The following is a 9351-nucleotide window of genomic DNA, read 5'->3' as shown; positions in this document are numbered from 1 at the left end:
TTTTTTTTTTTTTTTTTTTTTTTTTTTTGTTACTAAAAAAAAATTCGTATTATTTTACCCCCCTCCCTTTGCTTTCTGGTAACACAAGGAATAAGATACAAACTTTCTTTCTAAAAAAAAGCATTTAAATCTCGAATGTACATGTAGTGAAGTCAGATTTTTCTTTGGCTGAGCCCCTCATTGATTTGCTGTTTCTTAGAAGCCGATTCGAGCAGAGTCTGCCCCAGAGCATCTCCAACAGGATCCTGTTTCCTGAAAATCTTTCAGGAGACTCTGGAGGAATCAGTTTGCTTTTTGATATCCCAGCTGTCTGATATTTTCAACACCATGGATAAAATGCCATTTGCTTACTTGTTTATTTTTGGAATCTGTTGATGCATGAGCACGAAACCGGATGGAGCATACCTGTAGATGGGAACCCAGTGGGGCAAACAGACATTTATTTTTAGCGATTTTAATGGATCTGGCTATTTAAGTTGCTTTTCAAGAGATTTTACTGCTTCTGCAGTGTTTGTTCAATGGTTTTTATATGGTTTTAATTGAAAATAAAAAGAAAGGGAGGAAATGCTGTGCACTCTGCAGGTAAGCACAGGTGGCTCTGCCCTGCTCAAATGGAGAAAAGGAACATTTTCACCCCTGGTCCCTTCATTGTGATGGAATTTCCTTCACTGAGCTGCAGCTTTCCTGTGTGGAAATGACTTCAGCTCAGCCAGAATGAAGCACCCTCTAATTCCTCCTGTTTTACTCTTAAGGAAATAATCTATATTTTTGTATTCCAGGAAGAAGGAAAGAAATTTGAGAGGAAGACACACCTTTGATATGTAGAAGCTGTGGGGAAGGCAGACTAGTAGGAAGAAGATCTCAAATAGAACCAGAGAATGAGGAGGAAGAACTGAGTGATGCTGAAAGTGGGTTTTTTCCCCATAGTTCTGCTACCCAGTGACTTTTGGAGGTCTTTTGGGATTAGAGCAATTCATCTCTAATTGGGATTCAGTTCAGAATCACAGAATCACAGAATGGTGTGAGTTTGAAGGCACCTTAAGGATCATCTCATTCCACCCACCTTCCACTAGACCAGGCTTCTCCAAGCCCTGTCCAACCTGGCCTGGAACACTTCCAAAGGTGGGGTTTTCTTTTGGGAATCCCTCACCTTCTGGGTATCCTGATATGTGTGTGAAGCCACGCCCTGCTTCCCAGCCCACACCTTCCAACCACAGATCTGCTTCCCCCACTGACAGGAGAACACGTCCTTTTGTGAATAAATGTGAAGAATTACGGAACTGAACTCTTGGCTCATTTTTAATATGGTCAATAAAACCTTCCCTAATTAACTTCTCTAATTCATTTTGCACATTTCTTGAGTTATAAGCCCTGCTATCAYTTTCATCTTGGTTTTCTGTGGGTTTAGATCTTGGTCTCTGAGGAAACACTAGTGAATATAATTGACTGTAGGTCCAGCAGTATCTCTGGAAATGGTCAGAATGGTAGATCTGTACCAAAAATTCTGCAAAATTTATCATGTTGTTTAGAAGGTTTTTGACAAAGATAATTGGAGATCTCAGATAATTTCTCACAGCAGTAACTTTACATAGTAAAGGTTTAGGTATTTCTTGGACCTAAAGAATCTCCTTTGTCTCTTTTAAATCTTTTTTTTCGCCCCAAACTGGTGTTTTCCAAAGTGAAGCCATGGATGAAGTTCTCTCCTTGTTCCCTTCATCTTCATTATTTGAGTTTAGTCTTTGATTTGGGTCTTTCCAGGTCTGGTCCCACATCTGATCTGTTTCTACAATTATGGTTTGTCATCCTCGAGGAACTCCTGACTGCATTAAAGTTGCCTTTGATCTCTTTGGGGTCAGGACTTTACCCTTTGTGCCCTATGAATGATAAAGCATGTGAACTCTTTTATCTATTCACTGTCTCACTGCTATGTATGTGTGAGCAAGATCTGAGTTTAAATCAATTTAAAACTAAAAAGTTGCTTCTTTTCCTTTGTACTTTTTTTTTTTAAATCCTCCAATTTCTAGAAAAGATTTTTCACTTTTGCTCTTTTACTTCTCCTGTGTCAGTTGTCTCTCCTTAGCCTTTCTTTTTCTCCAAGTCTCCCTGTGCAGCCCTGTGAAGTGCCATATGCCAYGTGCAGAGCCATCAAGTATCATGTATTTAGCATAAAGTGTCATAATTCTCACTTTTCTTGCTTGCTAACTTGGTGAATACAGATGGCTAAGGATAAAAAAGTGAACCCTTGCTAGTGCTTCYCAAAGAAAACTGCAAAGTGAATTCGATGTGCATAAACCAGAACAGAATTGAGGGAAGAGACACTTCTAACTAGTGAACTCATTTTATGGGACATCAGRGAAATGTAACCACAGGACAGACATTTCCCTGTGAATCCCTTCCAATGAAGCTTCTAGTTTTGTTAGATACATAAGGTTTTATTTTTGCTTTATAAAAAAAAAAAATCATGAACATTATTTACTCTTAAACATTTTAGCACTGTAATCCTTGCAAAATCTTTTGCTCAAATTTTAGGAACATTGTTCTCTGGCCCCAGCTGCACCAGCTGAAGGACACAATGCTTTCAGCTGCCCCTTCCCAGGCTTTTTCATCTCCTCTTTTCTGCCAGATGTGTAGTCTGAATATTTGTAATCCTTTTCTGTCAACAGTGTGTAGCGTAAGAAAAGATTAGTTATCTAYATAATTTAAACCAGTCTAGAATTTTTAAATCCAAATTTCTGGAGGAGCAGTCAAGCTACTCTGTCAAGAGGTGGTTGGGCCATGATGTCCTGCTCTCTCTGTGACACCACAAGGAAAACCAGAGCAGAAGTATGAAATAAATTCCCATATWACAAGTTTGTGGTATTCAGACTGAACTCACCAAGGGATTAGGAATGAATGTGTTCCAACATTATGCTGAATATCACAGATTAATCCCATTTCTTTCCCATTCACTACTGAAACCAAAAAAAAAAAAAAAAAAAAAAAAAAAAAAAAAAAAAAAAAAAAAAAAAAAAAAAAAGGAGGGTTTGTATTATGATAATCCAGGCTGGAAACCAGGACAAGGTTGGGTTCAGGAGTGACAAGTACTGCAAACATCTCTTATCAAATCCAGACTCCTACCCTATGCTGTTCTCAGAGCATCAGCAGCAACAAAATCGGGCCAGACAAATCTGCTGTAGCTGTGGTAACTGTTGTCTACACTGGCCCTCTGAGAGCCCTTGCTGGAAAGCACAAGGTGTGTTTATCCTACTTTAAATCTGTGGGGAGAAATCTCCCTGATCCCTTCAGGATGTGKCCTGCTTTTCCTGCCTCTGATGCTCTGTGAGGCTTTGGATGCTGAAATAAAGGCTTGCATGTTGGATGCTGGCACAATCAGCTTGAAAGACTGATCAAGCTTATTTGCCTCCTGCYCAGAAACCTGTCAGAAACGCCAAGAATTAAACTCTGGGATTAGGAATTCTGCCATTKCAAAGATTTGTGGCACCAGCAATTGACTTCATGCCTTGGTGGGAAGCAGGCTGTGCAAGGATTCACTCGTGTAGCTTCTCTAATTGTTTGTCAGGGAAAGGATTGCCTCAAATCCCTGTGAAAACTGGACAAAGAATCRCAGTGKACCCAAGCTTTGATSCMATCTGTGCCAAGGAATGATTTWAAACCCTCACTGATTATTGGATCTYTCTCAAGCACATGGTGTCATACAAAGAGCAATTTAATAATCCTCATTCCACATTTGTGACACATCCTCARCTGTAATTTTTGGGAACCCATTTGTAGCAGAAAAGAGGTGCAGGATAAGGAGGTTTAGCTGACAGACAGCTGCCCCTGCTGTGATCCACAGCCTTGGTCTGGGATTTAACTGGATTCCCTGCTGGGCTTCGCCAGAACAAGATACCCCCTGTCAGTTTTTCATGGTTTTTTTGGTCAATGTAACTCAGAGGGCACTGGGCAGGGCTGTCCAGAGGAATTGTGGATTTCCCATCCCTGGAATCATTCAAGGCCAAGGAGAGGGWMTGAGCAACCTGGTCTGGTGGAAGATGTGCCTGACCATTGCAGGAGGGATGGAATGAGATGATCTTTGAAACCCAAACCCTTCCAACCCAAACCATTCAATKATTCTAAGTTCTCATCTCCAACTCCTTCTTGTCTTCTGCCCAACTCCTGCTCATAAACCTCTCAGGCCAGTCCTTGCTGGTGCCTTTGTTTTAATTAATTCTTGTTAGGAAAGGTCATTTTGTTCCTCAGACAAAGCTTTATGCAGAGCTGACAAAGACACCGTGGGTTTGGTGGGACTTGGCAAACCACTGAAAAGATGGGATGTGTTTGATTGAGGAATTGTTCTGTCCTGACCAACAGCCCTGCTGGAACCACGTCTAAAGCCTCAGGGTGCATACAGAAGGCAGCCAGCCCTTCAGCCTAAGATTAGGCTGCGCAAAGAGGTTGATGCAGTTGAATAAAACCACGAGTGTGGAGCTGGCTGCTATAATTAGCAATTTCTTATACAGTCTTCAACCCACCCTGAACAACAGGGATGCTGTGTGTCTCTCCATGAGATTATCTTACAAGGAAATAACTTTTGCTTATCTTTGTTTGGTCCCCTGAGTTTTATTTTATGGCAGTACCGCAGCAGATAAAAGTTAGTGTTGTCCCACTGTGATGCTGGTTTACATGAAAAATCCTTTGCTTGTGCCCTCAGGGAAATATTTGCCCAAGGACAATAATATTCCTTATTCTCAGGGTTATTGTGAGGTGGAAATCACTGATTGTAAAATTGTTTGTAGCTGTGGAGTGAAATGGCAATGTCTGATTTTATGCTATTTATTATACCTTGCATCCATTCTGTCTTAAATTGACACTTTTTATTTTTTCTAGTGAGAGGAAAAGCTGGAGAATGGGTTGAAGAGTGGGCTTGGAGGTGGTGTGGGTCAAAATTGGAGCAGAATAAAGCAGAAGTGGGCTTTAATAAATGATTTCAGTCAAAAAACACAATAGGAAAGTTTGTTTGTGATATATGTGCCCAGTGTAGCCCAACCTCCCTCTATGTAACTGTGGATACACCAATCAATTTCCATTAATTTAATCCCTTTCTGGCAGAAAATTGAACAACAGCATGAACAACAACAAAAAGAGTCAAAAAGAAACAAGCTACAAAGGGGGACAGAGCAAACTGAACTGAGTGCCACTGMGAGTTTTTCTTCTTGGCTATCACCGTGTGATACTTTTCTCCACGTTTTCTGCTCCGATTAAGAATACTTTCATCTTCTGTGAGGTTAGCAGTGCGTGGGCTTGTACAAAAGCATGCACACAGATGAAGACGAAAGCTTCAACTCTGTTCTGCAGCACTGGCAATTTACCATCAATCTTGTTTCTGTGTAACACCGAGAGAGGGACAAGAGGAGATGAATCTTCTCAGCAATTCAAGGTGTATGCTTTCAGCGCCCAAGTTGAAWGAAAGGCAAAGAGATGAAAAACCAGGATCAGAACAAAAAAAGACTCCGAGTGGAAGTTCAGTCCAAAATCTGGGCATTGAATATTCTCACTAAGCTACAGACTCCTTGCARTTCTCTGTCATTGCTTGACAATGTCTAAAGCTATGTAAGCACCTGGAATTTTAATATAGAGGTACATATCGAGACACTGCAGTATTGATACACTGTGTGCCTCATCCATCTGATCATACCCATGGCAAGTGGGGTCTCAAGAGTGAGTGTTTTGCATCTTCACCTCATGGAGGGCTGTAAGTCCTGTTCTGGGGAGTCACTGGATAAATTAAAAGCAGGAACCCGGCTGGAAACCATCCTAAACTCCTGCTTTTAGAGTGTTCACCCATTAAGAAGAAAACCAGCYTCTACCTTCTCTGCAGSCTCCCAAGGGAGCACCTTACCAACRTTATAATTTAATTACTTGCCTCTTAGACACAGCTGATTAGCGAGATAGTGGATTGTTTAGACTAAAATTGCCAGGCTGCCTAGAGCTTCTCGTTTGCATCCCATGCAGAAGACCGACCTTTGCGATTGCTGAGCGCACGGTTATACATCTAGGAACAAAGAGAACATCCTGACCTGCAGGTCAGAGAAAAGCACTGGAAAACACCTCARTGGCACAGCAGATGAGACTTATTTTGTGTTGCCTGGGCTGCAGAGCTAATGGAAAAACAGTGCTAATGAGATCTGGGGTGCACAAACAAGACAAGCTGATTTTATTTCCCAACCCGCAGATCTTTGTGTCARTTTTGGACACCGGCTCTGGAAGCACCCCCCAGACAGAATTTGCAGTTTGGATAAAAAACTGTGCACTGATCAACATAAAGAATTCAGTTGTTTCAATTTAGGAAAGAAAAAGTGGTAAAAAAAAAAAAACCAAAAACCACCACTGGAAAGTGCTTTGTTCTCAATATATAAAAGGTTTTTGCAAAGACAAAATACTGGGTACAAAAGAGTTCTTAAACCTACGAGGAAAACACATTTCAAGAAGAAGCAGCAGGCAGAGACAGCCAAACAAACATTAATAACTGGCATTTTTTTAACAGTGGAGACCATTAGTCACTGCAACAAACAAGCAAGGGAAGCTGCATGTCCCCTATCTTCCAGTATTGTCACATCAGGTTTGAGCATTTTTGTGGAAAACACACTTTTGTCACGCAGAAACACAAACCAACTCAAGTTTAAAAAAAGCCAAACCAACGACAAACAGCTGAAAAGGATGCAGAGGAAGGCAATTCACACTGCTGATGGAAAGGAGAACTTTCTTTACAAAGAGAGAAAATAAAGTTGGGGAATCTTCAGTTTGGAGAGGAAAAAGGTGAGGGGSGTGTATTCGAGATCATTCAAATAAAAAAAAATGGTGGTGGATGAGGTCAATTCAATCCACTGAGTAGGGAAAACACCCTGAAATCAGAGGAGACAGATTTCAAACAAACAAACAAATAAAAGAAAGTACATAAATGAGCTAATTCAGCTTATCCRCTCTGCTCAGGTGAGATTCCACCTGCASAGCTGCATCCAGGTCTGGGATTCCCAGCACAGGAAGGAYGTGGRGCTGTTGGAGCAAATCCAGAGGAGGCAACAAAGCGATCAGAGGGATGGAACAGCTCTGCTGCATGGAAAGGCTGAGAGAAATGGGATTATTCAGCCTAGAAAAGAGAAGGTTTAGGGAACCTAAAGGGGAACATAAACCTGAGGGGAACTTGAACCTGAGGGGAGCCTGCAAAAAAAGATAGRGACTGCTTGCAAGAGCCTGGAGYGACAGGGAAGGGGAAAYGTCTTCAAACTGACAGAGGGTAGGTTTAGATTAGATATCAGGAAGAAATTCTTTACTTTGAGGGTGGTGAGAGACTGGAACAGGATTCCCAGAGAAGYTGTACATTCCTGGAAATGTCCAGGGCCAGGYTGGATGGGGTTTGGAGCAGCCTGGGACAGTGGAAGGTGTCCCTGCCCATGGCAGGAGGGCTGGAATTAGATGATTTTTAAGGTCYCTTCCAACACAGGTCATTCTGTGATTCTATAAATCCATCTGTATGTTTTAACAGAGGAGCTATGAATGTCTGGGGAATGTTGCCACAGGACTTGTGAAGACAGAAAATACAAAAATAATGTGGTCAAAATTATGTCAGGGAATATCCAGGAATGCAGCAAATAGGCCAGATTTATAATCTTTACCATATCTAATGCAAAAAGTACGGAATTTGTGACTCTACAAGAGGAAAGGACAACAGRCAGTGGCCAGGTTTGTGTTGCCTCCTTATTTGCGTCCTCTTGATACAGACTATTGGTCCAGCTGGTCTTATTCCATTAGGATATGTTTTATGTTCRTGTGTTCTTCTGTTAATTACAGGACAAGGTAATTAGTGGGAATGTGGTCTATTCCTGCAGGTGGTCAGGTGGTGCCAAGCCTCTGCAAGTGCTGGGTTTTGGCCAGATCAGCTCAGTGAGGCTGCAGCAGCCTCCCTGCCCCCTCAGGCTGTGCCACTGGGCTTTGTGCTGGGAGAGATTGTGTCTGTACTGGGAGGGGGCTGTGTCCATGCAGGGAAGTGGGAATGTGGATAGATTGGTGCCTTGATTTGGGAGAGGCTCCATGATGTGGATCTTCTAAAGGCAGCAGAACATTTTGTGAGTTTCAGTGGGTCCCATCCTCCCATGTTTTCCTTTTGTGCATCTGTCTTATCTTCAGAGGAGCTTTGGCTTGAATTGAGTCAAAGGAGGGACCCATCTGGGGAGATCAGTCCATGACAATGAACTCAGGAAACAGAAGGAAGCAGAGAAAGCCCAAAGCCCTATGAGGGACCACACTTCTTGCTTTAGRTGCCAAAACCTCTTTCTAGTAACTCATGCAGATTTATTCCCTCATGTCAGTCAGAGCAGACTCTTGATTCCTTGCTAGCACATAAAAGCTGTATCCTCATGTGAATGATTAAGGATTCCTTCTGATTTGGTCTCTACAGAACTGAGGAATTGAGAGATTTGTTGAATGTTGAAGTCAGGCACAGCTGGGAAGAGTTAAGGCATTTCCAGTTACATTTCTTTTTTTCCTTAGAAAAAACCCTAATGACCAAAAGAACCAGGGGGGCAGAGGGTGTGTTTCTAGATGGATACAAACCCCTGCAAATGGATTATTATTCCTGCAGGTTTTTTTCTCTGTATTGTCTGCAGTATTTGAAGTGCTGTTTCCTCTCAACTTTCTCATAAGCACCCAAACTGGTTTGAGTTTGGCTTCAAAATCCATCAAGCCCRAGATTCACTGATGTTGCACCAGCACTGTGACTCGTGTGTTTGGGATTGCTCTCTTCTGTCTACCACAGAGCCATCGTGTCTCATTTTGCTTCATGTCAAATCACTGAGGTGAAAAATGAGCATTCTTGTGGATTAGCACAGAATGTAGCCCTAGGAAATGTTGGCTCAATTCCCATCTTGGTCACATGTGCAGCAAACCCATCTCAAGCCTCTTGGTCTATCTGGAATCAAATTCACAGGAGGAGGGCAGTGAAACTTGCAGGTCTTGTTTCTCTATTTGTTAATAAAATGGTCATGATATCCAAGTCCCTTGCAGGGTTTGAGGATTTTGTACCCAAACACCCAGAATACCCTGATATTTCTCTATTGAGTATTATATAAGAATCTGGAGGCAAAAGCTAATCATATGTGAGGGAAACAAATAGGGAATGGATTATGTGAGAATAATTCCATGTGCAAGCATAGTCTAATAAAATTAACATTTGAGTGATGACAAATAGAGAGCCTTTGGGCATGAGAGTGTTGGAAACAAGGAAACAATGAAGAGCTTTCTAAGAGGTGAGAAATAAAATGAGATCTATTTTTGCTCTCTGCTCGATGCTCTTACATTCAAGATTTTCTTTCAGAT

Source organism: Malurus melanocephalus, unplaced genomic scaffold, assembly GCF_030028575.1.
Source record: "Malurus melanocephalus ecotype Western Australia unplaced genomic scaffold, MMel_1.1 scaffold_97, whole genome shotgun sequence".
In the NCBI taxonomy this organism is placed as follows: domain Eukaryota; kingdom Metazoa; phylum Chordata; class Aves; order Passeriformes; family Maluridae; genus Malurus; species Malurus melanocephalus.
This window is presented reverse-complemented; position numbering follows the sequence as displayed.